Here is a 19,790-nt window from a genome sequence, read left to right on the forward strand (position 1 = left end):
AGCTCCACACGCAGCATTTGGTTTTGACCTCAAGTTGCTCTGTAGAGGTACATGGCCTTTTCTTTTGGTTAAGAACAGGTGAAGTCTATGGGAACTGAAACCATTATTATGGTAAATAACAACCTTAATTTTTTAATGCTATTTTAATAATTAACAAATGCATGACTGCCAGATATAAAAAAGAAATGAGAATTGTATTTCAGCAAACATTTTTCATCTTTTCAGTGGAAATATTTGGTATTAGGATTAAAAAATATCTGTGCTCTGGAAGTCTGTACCACCAGCAGCAAGTAATTCCCACATTCCCCAGGTAATATGAGCCTACGGAGAATATTTGCAAGTCAGAATAGTCAACAGTCAGTACCTATATCCATAGTACTCAAAGATTATCATAATTTCAAAATGATTTATTGTACTTTTTTTAATCATAAAAATGTCTAAAGATTTTATTGTATTCTTTGTATTTGGCAACTAAAAATGCTAGCTGGTAATTGAGAATGTGTAACTGCAGAACCATTAAGGGGTTAACACTCTACTACCCTGGTGTTGGGAAGATGTTTCTTTTTTTGTTTGTCTTTTGTTTTTTGTCTTTGAGACAGAGTCTTGCTCTGTCTCCAGGTGCCGTGCTGGAGTGCAGTGGTGTGATCTCAGCTCACTGCAACCTCCGCCTCCCGGGTTCAAGCAATTCTCCTGCCTCAGCCTCCTGAGTAGCTGGGACTACAGACGCGCCCCCACGCCCAGCTAATTTTTCTATTTTAGTAGAGATGGGATTTCACTATGTTGGCCAGGATGGTCTCAATTTCGTGACTTCGTGATCCGCCCGCCTCGGCCTCCCAAGGTGTTGGGATTACAGGCGTGAGCCACCGCGCCTGGCCTGGGAATATATTTCTTCGGGAAGTGGAAACCATGGCCCACGCCTGCAGTGGCGGGAGCACATCTGTGCCTTTCTGGTGAATGTCTGTGGTATATGGCTGTGTGAATTCACGTCTGTGCATGCTTTCACAGTGGGAAACCCGGGGGGCCAAGTGGATGACAATGTTTGAGTGACAGCTGTTCATGACACATAATCCCTTACCCACGATTAAGAAACTGCATTTTCACTGCCTCTCAAACTCAGTGCTGTTGGTTTTTACCCCTTTGGGTCTCTAGGCCAAATTTGACCGTACGCACATTGCAAAACAGAGAAACGTATATACGTTGGTGTTGCTGACCTTGAACATCAGAGGGGTCATCTTTTAAGTTCCAACAACTTATAAGGTTTATGTGTTTGTTCATTTCAAACATTGAGAGCGTATTACAGCATGTATGAAATGAAGGCAACTGGAAATTGAGTTTCAGTGGTAGTCGATGATTTTACGACGGGCTGTTGGCAGGTTGGTTTGACCTGAAGTTTTAAATAGCTGATAGGCATATAGGCTGCCTAGAGAGGAATGTGGTGGGAACTTTGAACCTGAGAACTAAAGCCCATCGGTCCTGTTCATGTCCTTCCCTGCCACCATCCATGCCAGGGTGCACGTGGTCTCCGGCATGGCTGGGAAGTGCTCATTTCAGGTCCTGTGCTGATATTTCCTGGCTATTGTGCTGTATGGCCCCTGTATTGTTAATAGTTTCTCTTTGGAAGATTCCTTATACTGACGAACGTAGGATAGTAAGTGGGTCATTGTGTACACACTCAGATGGCTTTGGTTTCCTCCCTGACCTTGAGAGATCCAGCCTGCTTAATGTAACTAGGTAAATGGGAAGATGAAGTGCATTATCCTGGCTTAGACTGAATGTTTCTTTGGATGTCCATTGAAGTTATTTGACACATGTACACATGTGTGTGTGAGTGCGTCTGTAAAATCATGATTAGGATATGTTCCTCTTGTGGATAGCAGCTGGCTCTGTGTTCAATATGTGTGCAGTCTACACTGATGGAAGATATTTGCATAACATGCTAAACTTATAAGGTTTTTCCTTTATAACTTAAAGAAAATTGGTGTGCAAATGGACCATGCGAATGACAGTTTTGTTTCACTTTGTTTCCGCTTTTCTTAATTGCTTTGAACTTGGACATAAGAATGTGTTACAATGTTTGGTTAACTACGACCGAATGGACGTGTGGAAAGCTCTATAGGAAGAGTCTGATGAAAACACTGAATACTGGTGTTTATTAATCTTATAACTAATAAGAAAGCACTTCAGTTTTTAAAATTCTCTTCACATTATTTTTATATCAGTCTCTTTTCAAAGAATTATTATTTACTCAAAGAGTTTGGGTTAATCACAAGATACCCCATTAGTTATCTACACTGAAGAAGTAATCCTAACTCTATTTTTCCACAGTTACACTCCAGTTAGAAACCTGTTCTCTTAGCACCTGTAGGTTCTCTGAAATCCATCTCCATTCTCCCCTCTCCCCACTGTCACCCTAACTGGACTATCTTGCTTTGTCTTCTAGTTTTAACCTCCATGTCTTTTGAGATGGCTTTAGGTTGGGAAATTATGTAAGTGGTATATTATTACATTAAATTAATCTCATGAGTGTTTTAAAAGTAAGCAGTTTCTGTTTTTGATGAAATTAGTTAGGATCCTCCCCAGCTGAGTTTTCTGGGTTCTTGCCTTGGTAGTGTTTAAAGCCGACCAAAGGAGAGCCTCGGGCACCGAATGAATCTAGGGGATATTTGGGCATGACCGACTTATGCACTCCTTGAATTTCTTGAGCCATAGTGAAATATGGGTAGCTATCATGTTGTAAGATGAATCAGTGACTGAGTGAACATATGGTTTTCAATAACTGCATACCTCTACCTCTCTGATATTCCAGTAATACCAGGATTTTGTAGCGTTCCTGTATTATTCATGGGTAGTTAGCTTTGGGAGAGCCCGAAGCTGCGCATGGAAAGTAGCTCAATTTTATGCCTCTAAAACCAGTTAAAAGTGAATGTGTAGGTTGTTAACTGACCTACATCTACCTAACCCCCTACAATCAGCTGGATTGATCTTTCCAATAGATTAATGTTTCTAATAGAATTGTCCAGATTGCCTGTTTCTAAAATAGCTCACAAAATATCTCTTAAACGGTGATTTATATCACTGATATTAAAATATGGGCATGACCCTCGGAAGGGGAAATCAATGTTACAGACAAACAGACGGTTACACAAGCACGCATTTTTACAGATGTTTGATGGCAAAGGTGGTTATCGTTTAGACATTTTTTAAAGTTCTTCTGTTAGTTTCTTTGGCTCCAAACCAGAAAGGCCATTACCATCCAGTGGGCCAAAGAAGGTGGAGGAGACAGGGGACTTAGGGGAGGAAAGAAGTTCAAGAATGAAGGCTGCAAAATGGAATAGAGGCCTCAGTCCTCCCTCGTCCTTGGGCCTGCCCCTGCTTTTTTGATTCAAGCTGGAAAGAAAATGACCAATGTCTGAAAGACAAAGCCGTCCCTGTGTGCCTGTCTCCTCCCATCTGCTTCAATTATGTGACCTTGGTGGTCTGATTTCTGTGACTTTGATTATGATTTTGGGAAGAAATGAACTGAGACCATAACTGGACTCCAATATAAATGATAACTCACAAAGAAACCAAATGAAAGGCGTTATTAACCTGAAAGGGTGGGGAGAGGAAGTTACCTAAAAACTGGATTCTTTGGGAGGCCAGTAACTGGGAGGATGCTCTCTTTTTAGAACCGGCAGAAACTCTGAGCGTCAGAGGACAATACTGTGGAGCATCACAGGACAATGCTGTGGAGCACCTTTTGATCTCGAGTGTAGCAGGGGACTCTTCTTTATGCTGTAAATGGCCTGTATTTACCTACATTTATATTGCTGTTTGCCAACTCTTGCTCCCCAACAAACATACACCTGCCCCTCCCCTCCAGGGGAAAACAGAATTGCAAATAAACAGAGATGAAAGTTATGTAACAATGCCCCCTCCTGTCACTTCTGTGGCTAGCTTGAATCATACAGATAGAACATGTATTTCTTAGGTAAGCAGAAATTATCTTCACCTGTTAGCAAAAGGAGCATTTTTTTTTTTTTTTTTTTTTTTTTTGAAACGGAGTCTTGATCTGTTACCAGGCTGCTGGAGTGCAGTGGCACAATCTTGGCTCACTGCAATCTCTGCCTCCCAGGTTCAACCAATTTCCCTGCCTCAACCTCCCAAGTAGCTGGGACTACAGGCACACACCACCACACCCAGCTAATTTTTTGTATTTTAGTAAAGACGGTGTTTCACCATGTTGGCCAGGATGGTCTCAATCTCCTGATCTTGTGATTCACCCACCTCGGCCTCCAAAAGTGCTAGGATTACAGGAGTGAGCCACCGTGCCCAGCCACAACTTTTAATAAAAAGAACTGCTCAACCATGACATCAAACTATTAAAAGCTCTTTGACTTTTCCTTTCTTTCCTTGATGAATACAAGGTAGCAATCACAATGACCAGTATCTTAATATTATAAATTGCATATATCATATCGACACATGCATATTTATTATACACATGGCAACAACAGTCAATGGCCATGAGAAGATGTACAGTAAGTTCTCCTCCAACACCAAATGTCACCTACATGCCTGGTTCTTACGTAGCCAACCAGAAACTTTCTGTGCACGTACAGGATGATATATGTAACATCCCTTTCATATACAGACACAAGTGTCAGGTTAAACCGTTCTCCTTGTACTTTGCTTTATCCACTTATCTATATCTTGGAAATTGTTCAGCATATATAAAACTACTTTTGTTGTCTGTATAATATTCCGTGGTACAATGTGCCATAATTTATTTAAGTAAACCCTACTGAATGGCATTCAAAATACTAGTCTCTTGCTTTTATAAATAAAGTGGTTTTTGTTGTTGTTTTTTGAGACGGAATCTTACTCTGTCACCCAGGGTGGAGTGCAATGGCACGATCTCGACTCATTGCAACTTCTGCCTCCTGGGTTCAAGTGATTCTCCTGCCTCAGCCTCCCAAGTAGCTGGGACTACAGTAAATCAAGTTTTAACAAGCAACAACATGGTACTTTTTGAACACATGTCTATATTTATATGTTGGTAAACTTAGATATGGCAGGTGAGTCAAAGAGATGATAACGATTTGAACTCTATCACCAGCTATTTGCCTATACCTGCCATAATTTTCTTACGCAGTTTGAGCTGTCATCAGTACAGACACTACATTTTGAAAATCCCAAATTGGGGTATTTGGTAAATATAAGCAGATTCCTCAAAACAGTGGGATAGAGTATTTGAAACGTAGAAAGTTCCAGATGTAGGGTGATTTACACCAATGATGAGTTTTAGGACGTATGAGACACCTTTTCTTCTTCTCCTGCTCTCTGCTTAAGGTGGATGTCAGGATGAGCGGTGTTGCATTCCGCCCGTCTCAGCAACGATACATAGGTGCAGGCCTGTGATTCTGCGTGGAATAAACATTGAGGAAATCTAGGCAATGATGGAGAATGAATTGTGTTACTTTAAAATATGTATTATTTTAAAATAGGACACTAATGTTCTTTCTGAGGAGATTCATGAAAATTGTAATTGGTGGTGTAAGTCTTACTCTTGAATTCTCACATAACCACAATGGTAACTCTGGGTGTTGTGGCTTTTGCATATGTTATGTATTTAGAGATTCTTACATTTCTCAGTCGGAATGTTGTCTCTCAAAGGGTGGGAGTGGCGAGGTCTTAACTCTGCCATTTACACCGTGTGAGAGCTGATAACCGCTGCCTCGTCCGCTGTTTCATCCCTGCCCCTAACAGTGTGCCTGGCAGCTAATGAGCAATCCAGCATTCCTTGTGGAGTGAAATCATGAATGTCTCATAAGTGAGGCAACTCGAATGATCAAGTATCTTATTTAATAGAAACTATAATATTTCTACTTGTAAATGGCTATAGGTAAGAAGAAATATTTATATTGAGCTGTAAAAGCTTTGTATTCATGAAAGAAAATCTGCTCTGAGATTAAGCATGCCACAGCAGCACATATTTGTAAAAGTAGTTTTCCTTAGGACATAATTTTAAGGTGCCAATGCCTGGTATGAATGGGTGAAAGAGAAGTAGTAGAAACATACTCCCCTTCTGCCCCACACCTGAGCCAGCTGGTGAGAAAGCCCACGTGCTCCTTCCCTTGGTGCTAATAGGGAGTTCAGCCCACACAAGCCTTGGCCAATGAACAAGAAGCCTTACCCTAGCTCCGCCCCGAATCACAGCAGGCCCCAAGCCTTTATCCTTTCTCTCAAGCCATTTTCAGACACACTCTGGAGCCAGCCCTACTCTGCTGGGAAAGCCTCACTCTGTGAGTAATAAACCGTTTCATGTCCTCTTGGTGCGTGTGTCAACAGAGTTAATATCTGGATGAAATTTTGAGTGGGAGAGCCATCTCTCATTGAATGTCCATCACAAACACTTTGCTACATTTTCTTTTTCCCCTCCACCCCCTCCTCCTTTTCTTATTCTTCTCTGGCACACATAATTATTATTCCTGGTCAAAGCACTTCAAAGTTATTTAAAAACATTTTGATAATCTAAATAGTTTAGATTTATTTTCTAAGGGCAAGACGTTCCCGTACATGACCACAGTTCAACACCCACACTGAGAATGCTTAACATTGATACAACGTTATTATCTAGTGGGAGCACATATTCAAATGTCCCCAGTAATAGCCTGGCTAGTTGCTCAATCCAGGATCCAATCAGGAATCACATATGACGTTGAGTTGTCTTTTGTTTTTTTTAATCTAAAAAAAAATTCCATGACGTGGACATTTTTGAAGCATCCAGGCCACTTATCTTTCTGAAATCCCCAATTTGGATTCATCTGATGCTTCGTAGTTGTTAGACTCAGATTAATTATTTTGTACAAAGATACCACATAGGTAGCACTGTGCCATTCTCAACGCATCCCATTAGAAGGCACCTGATGTCGTCAGGTCCTGTCTTGGTGACATTAAGTTTGATCACATGGTTAAGAAGATTTCTGCCAGACTTCTCCACTGTAAAGAGAAATAGTAATAAACTCTGATTATTCTTCCCTTATGCCATGGCAAAATATCTGCCTAAAGGTGCAAAATGTTGAAGCTAAAATTCTTAATTTAGTGTCAATTATATAAATTTGGATTTTGTTTACATGTCAACATTTTTCTTTTAAATTGAGCTGTAATGTTTTTAGAAAGGGCACTTTCTGAGCTAAACAGCTTAGGTGAATCTTACGGGAAGAGCTCAATAGATTTTGACATAAATAAACACCGAAATAAAGAAGTAAGCCATTTCCAGCACTCCAGAAGGCTTCCTGTGCCCTTTGCCTCTTCGGGTTCCTTCCCGCAGGTGACCATGGCTCACGCTTCTGACTTCTGTCATCTTTTCACCTCTGTCATCGCCGATTTGTTTGCCTGCTCTGGGACTCTTCTCCAGGAATTGAGAAGCACATCTTCTTTGTCTGGGTTCTTTTCTTCAACCTTCAGTCCACGGAAATCAGCTTCATTGTCACAGCAGCTTGCTCTTTTCAAGTGCTAAGTAATTTCCACTGTATCACTATTCCGCAATTTACTTATGTTTTCTACTATCCTTGGACATTTGGGTACTTTCAGCTTTGGGGCTACTCCAAATAAAGCTGCTAGGAAGCATTTTTGTACCTGCCTTTAGTGGACGTAGACCCTCATTTATTTGAGGCACACACCCTGTAGACCACTCTTTATTTTTATCTGTTGTTTGATGTTCTTTATTAGTCACTGGAGCCCATCAGTGAAGGTGTTTGATTTTCTATAAATATATCTGAATATCACAAACCTTATATTAATAAAAAAAATTCAGATGCTTTCATGGGAACTCTTAAAATCCACATATAGAATCTTAATAAATAAATTAGATTTTATCCATAATAGAAGTCTGTACTTAATTTTGACTCACAAATATTATCCCTCTCTACCATGGATGTTGAATTTAGTGCTTGCTCATTTAATAGTGATTGTGCTTGCTTTGTGGACTCTGAAGGAGACAGCATGAGAAGAAAGATGGACCATCACCAAGTTAGATCGTCCTGAGGTACAGTTCGCTGGTAGTGTGGATTACTTCAGTTCTGTCTGAGAAAAGCTTACCAGCTTGAGGAATCTCTGCCTAGGAAAATCTGTGAGTGCAGCTCAAGAAGAGAAGGAATCTGCTGTCTTTCTCAGACTGTTTTCTCGTGCCGCTGTGATTTTGGTTTCCAACGTTCTTTATTTTTCTGCATCGATGTGGGCATAATGACATCCGCTTGCTGGTCTCATCTGGGGCTGGCCTGGACTAGCTGTGAAGTAGAAAGGGACAAATGTAACTTTATGTCACCCTCTTGCCACAGAATAATAAATCTCTCTCTCTTTTTTTTTTTTTTTTTGAGACAGAGTTTCACTCTTGTTGCCCAGGCTGGAGTGCAATGGCACGATCTTGGCTCGCTGCAACCTCCGCCTCCTGGGTTCAAGAGATTCTCCTGCCTCAGCCTCCTGAGTAGCTGGGATTACAGGTATGCACCACCGTGCCCGGCTAATTTGTATTTTTAGTAGTGACAGGGTTTCTCCATGTTGGTCAGGCTGGTCTTGAACTCCCGACCTCAGGTGATTCACCCACTTCGGCTTCCCAAAGTACTGGGATTACAGGCGTGCGCCACTACGCCCGGCCAATAAATCTCATTTTAAGAAACAGATTCTGTAACAAGATAGAGAACCTTCAGTTAACTTCACATTTGGCCACAGCCTCTCTCTCACCAAGGAAACTATCTTTGTTTGGGACAATGCTGACAGCAGAAGCTGCAGTTTCGAAGCTCCCTGGGGTTTGGTTGCTCCAGGAGAGCATTTGGGGAAGGTGGGGACGAGGAAGACCCTGCTGCAGGGTGGTTGGGGGGACTGCAGAGCCTAGGAACAGCTGACAGTTACCATGCGCTTGTGTGGCGTGTGGCGTGTGGAGTGTGGCGTGTGGAGTGTGGCGTGTGGCGTGTGGAGTGTGGCGTGTGGAGTGTGGAGTGTGGCAGAAGACTTGACTCTCTGTGTGAGTCTAGTGCTCTGGCAAGTTTACCAGATTCTTGAGTGATTCAGAGGGACTTTGTAAATGAAACCCACGAAGGGGCTAAGTTTCACGTGTGAGCTTTGGTGGCATAAACCAGAGTGACCGAGTGTGAAGTGGTAGCCCGAGTCAGGCGAGTGCAGGAAGACTCAGGTTCTGGAATATTCTTTAAGACATTGGCAAAGGCTCTGGTGTCTCCAGGTAGGAATATCTTGCGCTTCAAGGCAAATCTCCCTATCCCGAGGGTTAGCAAACTCTTGGCTTTGAGCTATACTGAAGCCGTTTTTTCTTAACTTGAAGTGAATTGGAACATTTTGATTGTCGTCACAGCCTAGTCTCCTGTTTTCAATGTCGTGTCACCTATGGCTTGAAATTTCTGTAGAGATTACAAAGATGATTAGAGTCCTGGTTTCACTCAGGCCCCACCAGATCAGCTTTTATCTTACGTGATAAAAATAATTAACATATCTACATAACAGTAAATTTGTTTGCTTTTTGTTTTTGGGTTTTTTTGAGACTGAGTCTTGCTCTGTCACTCAGGCTGGAGTGCAGTGGTGCAATCTTGGCTCACTGCAACCTCCACCTCCCGTGTTCAAGCGATTCTCCTGCCTCAGCCTCCCTAGTAGCTGGGATTACAGGTGCACGCCATCACGCCTGACTAATTTTTGTATTTTTAGTAGAGATGGGGTTTCACCATATTGGCCAGACTGGTCTCGAACTCCTGACCTCATGATCTGCCTGCCTCAGCCTCCCAAAGTGCTGGGATTACAGGTGTGAGCCACTGCGTCCGAACAGTCACTTAAAAGGAGTCTTGTTTAAGCTTCATTATGAATGTCAAAATGTATATGGAGAAGACAAATTTGTCATGGCATAGAAGAAACATCTATAACTGACGACATGCTGATTTTATCCATACCCGTCTGTGCTTAATACCAGGTTCTCTATTTGCGTACTTACTTCCATTTTTGTTGTTCAGTCTTTGATTCTCAGATTTCTAAGATCATCATTATTTGATTGTCTAAAATACAATGCAAAAGAATTACAACATGGAAGTGCAATGTTGTCAATTACAAGGTTTCATTAAATCCAAGAGAAGTGCTGGGAACAGCTCTACCCACAGGCAATGTCGTTAAAACACAAGTTAGACTTTGAACTGAAAGAGGAAAATCAATAAGGGTTATCCTGTGTTTCTACTATCAAATATTTCTATTCCATTCTATTCTAGACTTCAAAAATGTGCCAAGTACCTACTAAGCTAAGTGCTGGGTACACGGTGTCTGAAGAACAGGCATGGCTTTGCTGGTCACAGTGAGGACGTTTTGTTGAACTCGTAGAACAGAGTGCCATCTGATAATTTCTTATTTCGCTTACTTTTATTGTCTGCCTCCCCACGAGAAGATGGTCTCATTAAAGACAGAAGCTTCTTTGTGTTTTCTTCCCGCGTACCTCTAGCAGTTGGACTAAAGCCTGGCAAATATTAAGTGCTCTTAAACTTTTCATTAAATGAATGTCTGACTGAATGATTGAGCAGAGATGAGGTCTCGCCATGTTGCCCAGGCTGGTCTTGAACTCTTGAGCTCAAGCAATCACCTACTTCTGTCTCCCCAAATGCTGGAATTACAGGCATGAGCCACTGCGCCTGGAATAAATTATCTTCCTAATGGAACTTTTCCCTTGACTAGGATGCACCAAATGCTTTACAGAAAACGGCTAAGGGGGCTTTGAGAAGAGCCCCCAGATAGCCTGAAAGGCCCTGGCTCTCAGTTAGTCTCAGTTGCAAGTGGCAACAGGCAAAGAGAATAAACTTAAGTGAAAGGGGGTTTATCGGCAACTCCTGGGGAGAGGCAACTGCAGAGGACTGAACAGAAAGCAGCCTTCTTCAGGGTCTGGACCCGGGCTCCTTCTGCTGCCTCGGTTGTTCCCCCAGATAACGAGACGAAGTGCAGCCCAAAGGCCCACCCTCACGATCCCTGCGCATCCAGGAAAGAATACCTTGTCGTGATTAACCCAGCCAAAATATCCCAAAGGCAGACCCTCCCATTTTTATAGATAGGGCAGGTATAGTCCTAGAAGAAAGTGCAAGATAAGACTGTGCAGACAGGCACGATAGTCACCCTCTGTTCCTCCCGCCAGGTCCCTCTCACTGAGTAAAGGTGGCACCGTGGCTGTCCTTTCTGGCTGTTGGGAACTTGCCGATGTTTCCTTTATGTCTAGTAAAATTAAGTACAAATGTTCTCCTTCAGCAATAGAATCTAGCATACATTGGTCCCAGGGAAGGTACCAATGGGATGTAAGATGGATGTGCAATGCTCTGTCAACTGGTAAGGTCTTAATATCTATGTCTGTCTGGTTCTGCATCCTATCGTTCAGCAAACTTGATACTTTTAATTATTGCTTTTGACGTCTCCTCTTCCACAACTCCCATTCTCCACTCAGTATCTCTTTGTGCAGGCCTTAAGCATGCTTGGAGGCCCTCGTGAGTTTCTACCTTCTCCAGGAAGCATGGCCATCTCCACCGGGGGCAGATGGGCCTTGTCCTCCAGGACTCTAGGGCTCTGGGTAGGGTGCCAGGCACTCACTACACCCCCTTATGCATGAGGACCGTTCCAATAATTTTTAGATCCCTCTTTCTCCCATTAGCCTGAAGAATTCCAGAGAAGAGATTTGTTCCATGCACATTCTTGCAGTCATTGGAGTCATTATTTATGTAGAAGGCCCATGGCCATTTTCTGACGGAATAGAGACATACATCTGTGAAAGCTGCCACTTGTCAAAAATATATGGATGAAAGAGGGAGAAAGATGTAAAGGAATAAAACGCTACATATCTGCATTGATAAGAAGCTCTCCACTAATAGTGATATCAGTGTACAGTATGAGAAGGAAATTTCAAACTTGTATTTGATATTTTTAGCATTATTTAAGATGTATTTAATAATTTAATGGACTAATTCAAGTGGTACTTTGTAGATGATAGAAAATATAAGGATAAAACTATCTTGCTTCAGACAATGACTGTTGTACAAGGTGGATAAAAGGCAAAATGCTTTAGTTTTGTTAAGAAATTCTGCCATGTTATTGAAGAAAGAAATTGCCCAAGTACCAAAGAAGATGAATTGTGATTTAAAAAACCTTACATGCAAAGCCACACGTGCGGTTACTTCACATGTCTGGATATTCCTGTGAAGCCCTGACCTCGCCCCTTGTTCGGATGGGCCAGTCTGGGGCCCACGCTGTGGTGCTTCTCATCTGTCTCTCTCTTCCCTGGGGCTTTTTCAGTGGACCACAGACATCTTCAGACTGCCAGGAACAACTGAGTCTTTCTTCAGAATGTCTTTTTTTTTTCATGAAAAAGATTTTAATACATTCCTTAGTCAACTTCAACTAACTTCAACAAAACTTCCTTTTATTTTTCACTCACAAAACATATGCAGGGATCGTAAGAGACCGCAATTCCATCACCTTTTTTTTTGAGATGGAGTTTTGCTCTTGTCACACAGGCTGGAGTGCAATGGTGCACTCTCGGCTCACTGTAGCCTCCGCCTCCCGGGTTCAAGCAATTCTTCTGTCTCAGCCTCCCCAGTAGCTGGGATTACAGGCATCTAACACCATGCCTGGCTAGTTTTTATATTTTTAGTAGAGATGGGGTTTTGCCATGTTGGCCAGGCTGGTCTCGAACTCCTGACCTCATGTGATCTGCCTGCCTTGGCCTCCCAGAGTACTGGGATTACGGGCATGAGCCACCGTGCCCTCCCTCCATCACATTTTGGATTGGGCTCAACCAGTGTTTTTTGAATTTTGTGGATAGCACCCTATTTGTGAGCCATGAAACCAATTTATTTTTAGTGAGTCCTAACTATATTTTTAAGCAGCTGAATGGAAAGGAAGGGAAGGGAAGGGAAAGGGAGAGGGGAAGGGAAGAAGAGAGGAGGAGAGAGGGTGGGAATGGAGGGGAGAGGAGAACGAGCTGGTATTGTGCAGGGACTTTGTGTGTGTGTGTGTGCGCGCGTGCATGTGTTCGTGTGTGTAAGTGTGCGCTGTGTGTGTGTATTTGGTCCTCTTGTCAAATGCATTTTCCATTGTGAGTGGAAACAGTAATAAAATCCCTGGCTGAGACCGTATTTTACAGGTATCTTGGTCACAATAAATAGAGCACCAATGCCAGAATTGTTCTAGCCTCTTGGCAAAAAATAATAAACTATTTAATTAATTGAAGCCTGTTGCCTTGGATGAAGGATTGTCCCTTAAAGGATCTCAGTCACCTTTGTTCACTGAAGGGGCACACACCCCCATCCCAGCCCCCAGAACCTCAGTGCCACTGGAGCCTCCTGGCATCACTGTCCCTGCTGGCTGACGTTGTCTAAAGCTGGTTGTGTGCTCCTTGGCTCCCCAGCTGGCTTGAACACATTTTAAGGGCTCAACCTAGTCTTTGGCTCAATTATTCTTCCGGGAACAAATAGAGAAGGTGTTAAAAAATTTTAATTTTTTTCATGACAGAGACCAGGACACATCTCAGCCATAGGTCATACCACCTGGCAGGGTGGGGTGAGAGCAGAGGAAGATGGAACAGGGTGAGGGAGAGCCATGTGGGTGCCCCTTGGCAGCAGAGAGCACGTGGAGCATCCGAGGCAGAATCCCCGTCCACCTGTGCAGGTGGCCGCCCCGCCGGTACCAGGAGCTTTCCCTTCCCAGGAGCTCCATGCTGGCCAGCAGAACAGAATGTTCCCCACCTTCTACCATAGAGTGAAAGGCGCACTCTCTTTTCTAAAATCATTTTTATGATCCTAAAACTTCTCACACCTAATTCGCAATCCTTATTCCAATGTGCTTGGGGAGTAATTATGTATTTTCTTTAAGTGAGATTCTTTCAGGCTTCCTTTGTTACAGAGTGTACCTTTCTCTTCACCCCCTCACACCCCAGGAGGCTGGACCGCAGCCTCTATTACTTATGCTGTGATTGCTACTGTGTCAGGTATCACTCCTAATTCTAGACTTCAACAGGTTTAAAGTTAAGTCCAAGTCAACGCCATGGGTACACACAGTTCTTTATTTTCCCTTTCAAGACTGTCAAGAATGAAATCTAAGTGGTCTAGATTTAATAGGTACAGAGGTAAAAATAAGAAAATAAATAACTACAAGCTCCGTGGCTGCCAAAATGCCAATTTTCAAAATTAATGCCAAGTTATCTTTGGAAATGGCTGGGGTTGCTGTGGTTCTAAGCACTACTTCCAGTCCCAGGCCTGAAGATTTATACTTTCCTGTTCTCTATCTGAAAATTAGAAGCAGTAAATTACTATTGTTTTGCATCTTTTTCTCCCATCTTTAGTAAAATACATACGTAGAACGTGGTTCTTGCTGTTGTCAGTCTGAGCCTGAGTTTGGACCAAGAGACAGAGAAATGGAAATGGAAACGTTCAGTCACACGGTCACATGTTTCCGTGTGCAAAGAACCAGAGAGTGGCAATGGATAATGGGCACGAGTTTATTTTCCCAGCCCTGAAGGCATTTTCAGTCTTATAGGAAGGTAAGAAGGTGTGGCATGAGCCCTTAAGGGAACTGCCGAGTGGAGGTCGTCCAGCGTGCTGCAGAGGTTTCCGGAAGGGAGCGAATTATTTCTCCTAAGCTTGATTGAACTGAATAACGGATAGGCTTGAACTTCCAGCTTGAGGTGCTCGTGAGTCAATGAGGGGCCACCATCATGTTCAAGTACGTATTTAGCAATCCTAATCCATTTCTGTGCCATTAAAAACAATGTAACAGTTCTACTTCTACTAGGTTCAAAAAAGCCCACTGAAAATTTCTTTCGTTTTTTTGTCTCTGTTGCCCAGGCAGGAGTGCAATGGTGCTATCTCAGCTCAATGCAACCTCCGCCTCCCGGGTTCAAGTGATTCTCCAGCCTCAACCTCCCACACAGTTGGGATTACAGGTGCCTGCCACCATGCCCAGCTGATTTTTGTATTTTTAGTAGAGACGGGCTTTGCCATGTTGGCCAGGCTGTTCTTGATCTCCTGATCTCAGGTGATCCGCCTGCCTCGGCTTCCCAAAGTACTGGGATTACAGGCGTGAGCCACTGCACCTGGCTGAAAAAATTTTTTTTCATTTTCAAAATGATGGAGTCCAATTCATGTTCTGATAATGCTTTCTCCAATGCACTGTTTTTGTTGTTGTACATCTATTCATTTATTCTTAAATAAAAAATAAATGCAATTGGCAAAAATTCAAAGGACCAAAAGATACACAATAAGAAATAAATCTTTTGTATAATTCAGTAGTATTTCAAAGTTTTCTTCATATAGATATGACTCATTTCCACTAAGTTTATTTTCAGCTATGTTTACCTTTTTATTGACCTTATAAATGGAGTCATTTCTTCTATTAAATCTTTTAAACAGTAGGGTTTTTTTGTATATGACAACTATTAATGGATTTTTAAAAAGCAGATGTTTAAATTGAGAAATGATGTCAAACTTATCAAAACTTATAGAAAACGATCAAACTTGAAAGTTGCAAGTACAGTAGAAATATTTTTTTCTGAACCATTACCCCGAATAATTTAGTATGCGTTTTCTACAAACGAAGACATTCTCTTACACCGACCACTTTACAACTACCAAAGTCAGGAAATTAACTGTGATGCGTTCTCCCATCTAACCATCAAATCCCACTCAGGCTTTGTCCGTTGTTGTAACAACGTCTCTGGCGGCAGAAAGATCTATTCCAGAGCCACACGTGGCACTTGACAGAAAGATCTGTTCCAGAGCCACACGTGGCACTTGGCAGAAAGATCTGTTCCAGAGCCACACGTGGCACTTGGCAGAAAGATCTGTTCCAGAGCCACACGTGGCACTTGGCAGAAAGATCTGTTCCAGAGCCACACGTGGCACTTGCCTCTTGTGCTTCCTTCATTTGGATGCAGCTTCTCCGTGTTTCCTGTACTTCCATGACTTGTATTTTTGAAGATTTTGAGCAAACTATTTTAACGTTTGTCTCTAAGTTTGAGTCTGTTTTGGTATATACTCATGATTAGATCAAAGTGATGCCCTGTTGGGGGAAATATCATAAAATTGCTGCTGTGTTCTTTTGTCCTATTTTTTTTTATACTTTTAAGTTCTGGGGTACATGTGCTGAACGTGCAGGTTTGTTACATAGGTATACATGTGCCATGGTGGTTTGCTGCATCCATCACCTCATCATCTACATTAGGTATTTCTCCTGTTAGCCTTCCCCAATCCCCCACCCCCTGCTATCCCTCCCCTAGCCCCCCACCCACTGACAGGCCCCCAGTGTGTGATGCTCCCCTCCCTGTGCCCATGTGTTCTCATTGTTCAACACCCACTTATGAGTGAGAACATGCAGTGTTTGGTTTTCTGTTCTTATGTCAGTTTGTTGAGAATGATGGTTTCCAGCTTCATCCATGTTCCTGCAAAGGACATGAACTCATCCTTTTTTACAGCTGCATAGTATTCCACGGTATATATGTGCCACATTTTCTTTATCCAGTCTATCAATGATGGGCATTTGGGTTGGTTCCAAGTTTTTACTATTGTGAATAGTGCTGCAATAAACATAATGTGTGTATATGTCTTTATAGTAGAATGATTTATAATCCTTTGGGTATACACCCAGTAATGGGATTGCTGGGTCAAATGGTATTGTTGGTTTTATCGCCACGCTGTCTTCCACAATGGTTGACATTTGTCTTATTACTGACAAACTGTCTTATTACTGACCAGGTGTTTACTTTGACCACCTGATCACTTGCCTAAGGCAGTGTCTTCCAACTGTCTCCACTGTAAAGTTTCACTCTTTTCCTTTGTGATTATAGAGGAATTTGGGAGTACCTACTCTGAAATCATGTAAACATTTTTTTTCTCCAAACTTCTTCAATTATTCAACTTGTTGATTTACATGAGTATGGACTTATGCTTTCCTATTTTATTCAGTGGTTTATAACACATTATTTATTTCGTTTATTTTGAAGCTCAAACTGTTCTCGATTTGGGCAGTGGGAGTTCCTTCAGGGTGGCTTCTGTCTTTCGATGTATACATCTCTATAGGTTGGTGCAAAACCAATTGTAGTTTTTGTCATTAAACCATAATTACTTTTGCACCAACCTAATATATTCAAAACCAGGAATTCATATCATATCAACACCTTCATTTCAACCAATACCACTGGGCTAATTCTAGTTTCTCCTTGTTAATATTTGTAACTCTCTTCTCTTACATAGCTATGGCTACAGCTGTGTCTTATTTGAACAATTGTCTGGGTGTAGCTGATCTCCCATAACTGCTGCTACCCCCTCCCAGTGAGGTCACTGTCTCCACCCCATCCAGGCTGTGACACCTGGACCACCACCCACCACTCTCCTCTATCCTGTCAGGGGAAGAGGAAGAAGAGGAAGAAGAGGAAGAAGACGTCTGGATGCTAATCTGTGGTCCTCCACCTTACTGACTTCTGTTACCTGTCTCTGTTCTTCATGTTATTTTTTCAGGTACTTCGGGTGGTTGCCCATAATATGATTTGCAGAAGGGCAATTTCACTCTCGTTTTTCAAATGTTATGCCTCATATCTTTCTCATCTGATGACATTGCCAAGTGCTTCCAGAATGTCATCAATGAGGACAATGATGAAGACTTTATGGGGATGCTTCTTTCGTTTTTCACTCATCACACCCAGGCTTTGGGTAGATAAAGGGAGATTTCATCAGGGGATGATTTTGAAGTGCAAACCTGGTGCCACCAGAGCCCCGCGTTCAACCTTAAGCTCGATTCCCTTTGACCACGGGGTGCAGGTTCAAGCCGCCAGCGTTGTCAGTGAGGCCCTGCACGCTCTGCCATCTCTGTCCTGGCCCCAGGTCTTTACTAATAATTTCCTTTTAATCAAGAGTGGATATTAGAGATAGAAACTTATTAAATGTCTTTTTAGCTCATAGATATAACTTTACGTGTTTTCCTTTTTGATCCATTAAACATCTTCAAAACACTTTAAAGCTCCTTGTTTACAAGGAAGCCCCAAGTTAGACACAACTGAGTTCTTCCACGTCACTTGCTCAGGGTAGGTCGCCTAAAGACTCACATGGAATCTCTCGCTCTCTCTGAGTCCTGATGCCTCACCTGCTGAACATCTTAGAGCTGCATGAATGATTTTGTTCCTTCTTAGCCAAAAGAAAATCAGTGTGTTGAAAATGTTTGGCCCATTTGCTAGAAATCCATGTGGGAAGAGACCCCCATTGTGACAGTGGGTGGTACTGGTGGCTTCACGGTGGCATTGTTTTAAAATGGCACTAAGGCGAGCTGCTTGTGTTACAGCAAACGTGAGTGACACCATCCACCACAGGCGGATGGGTTTGGATGTCAATACTGTGTAAAATACAATGACTCTGCGTTCGTTTCATGTAAACCTGATTTTTGTGTAGGCATGCTGGTGAATCCTGCACAATACTGCTCGCTAATATCATGCCTCTTGATGAGTCATCTTCTCCTTGTTTCTCCGTTACTCTCCTAAGAGCAGGTGTCTCCATCATTCCCTGAGGGAGGAGGAGTGCTGCCACCGGCCAACTCACCTAATACCAACCTTTGTGTGCCACTCCCCTACATATTGTGTATGACAATCAGTGTCTTCCACTCACATTGTCTCCTAACCTTGGACATCTTTCTGTGTAATGCTCCGCTGCTCAGCGTCTACACCAGCGCTTCTCCATGTGTGCTTAATATTAACAGAAGTGTGATGTCTTACAGGAAGGTTAGCAAAGTACAATTTTGGAGAGTGCTATTGCGAAACCCAAGAGGAGGCAGAGTTTGTGGTGAAAACAGCTACCCATCTATTTGCACATCAAATAAAACGTGGGAATCACTTCTTCTGTGTATAAATTCATGAAAGTTGATTATAGACTGGGAAAATAGTCTTAGAGCAACCATGGGGCTATCTCAAAAGCGTAGCTGAAGCCCATGTCTAAGAATTAAAAGATAGACATGTATTACCCAAGGAAAATGCCCGAGACACTTCTCCATCTCTCATGTATGGATGCAATTTCCTTATTCAAATCATCTTTTCCTTATACAGTATTTGTTTTTAAAATGCTTTTCAATCATTTAGGAAAAAACTATTGAAACCAGTGCCGTTCACATTTTCTGGCAGTTAAATGTATATATATATGTGTGTATATATATACACACACACACACACACACATATATATATATATATATATATATATATATATATATTTTGAGACAGAGTTTTGTGCTCTTGTTGCCCAGGCTGGAGTGCAGTGGCATGGTCTTGGCTCACTGCAAACTTTACCTCCCAGTTGCAAGTGATTCTTCTGCCTCAGCCTCCCAAGTAGCTGGGATTACAGGCATGTGCCACCACAGCCAGCTAATTTTTGTATTTTTGGTAGAGACAGGGTTTCACCATGATGGCCAGGCTAAACTCGAACTCCTGACCTCAGGTGATCCAGCCGCCTCGGCATCCCAAAGTGCTGGGATTACAGGTGTGAGCCACTGCACCTGGCCAATAATTTTAATTTGTTTGTTTAGAGTAAAGATTCTCTTCGTCCCAAATATCGCAGGGCATGACACAAGCATGGGGTGAGAAGGAAAGCCCAGGGCGTGTCTAGGAGTCTGCTGGACGCTTCCACACCCAGCAAGCACTTGGTACCTCAGATGACTGTAGTTCCCCCTTCTCACTCATTTCCAGAAGCTTAGCAGTCGAATTGCTGTCTCTTCTTTAAAAAATTGTAGAGGATTTTATGGCAACCACTTAGTGTA

At 42.4% G+C, this 19,790-nt stretch overlaps 1 protein-coding gene across 3 annotated transcripts in view; it reads left to right on the plus strand.

Moving 5' to 3' along the window:
* The window catches only part of PDE10A (phosphodiesterase 10A), a 661,629-nt gene that overhangs the window by 3,513 nt on the left and 638,326 nt on the right, over positions 1-19,790 (plus strand). The window lies entirely within an intron of this gene.

This window comes from Aotus nancymaae, unplaced genomic scaffold (genome assembly GCF_030222135.1).
Source record: "Aotus nancymaae isolate 86718 unplaced genomic scaffold, 86718_ANA_hifiasm-v0.15.2.pri h1tg000040l, whole genome shotgun sequence".
Lineage (NCBI taxonomy): Eukaryota > Metazoa > Chordata > Mammalia > Primates > Aotidae > Aotus > Aotus nancymaae.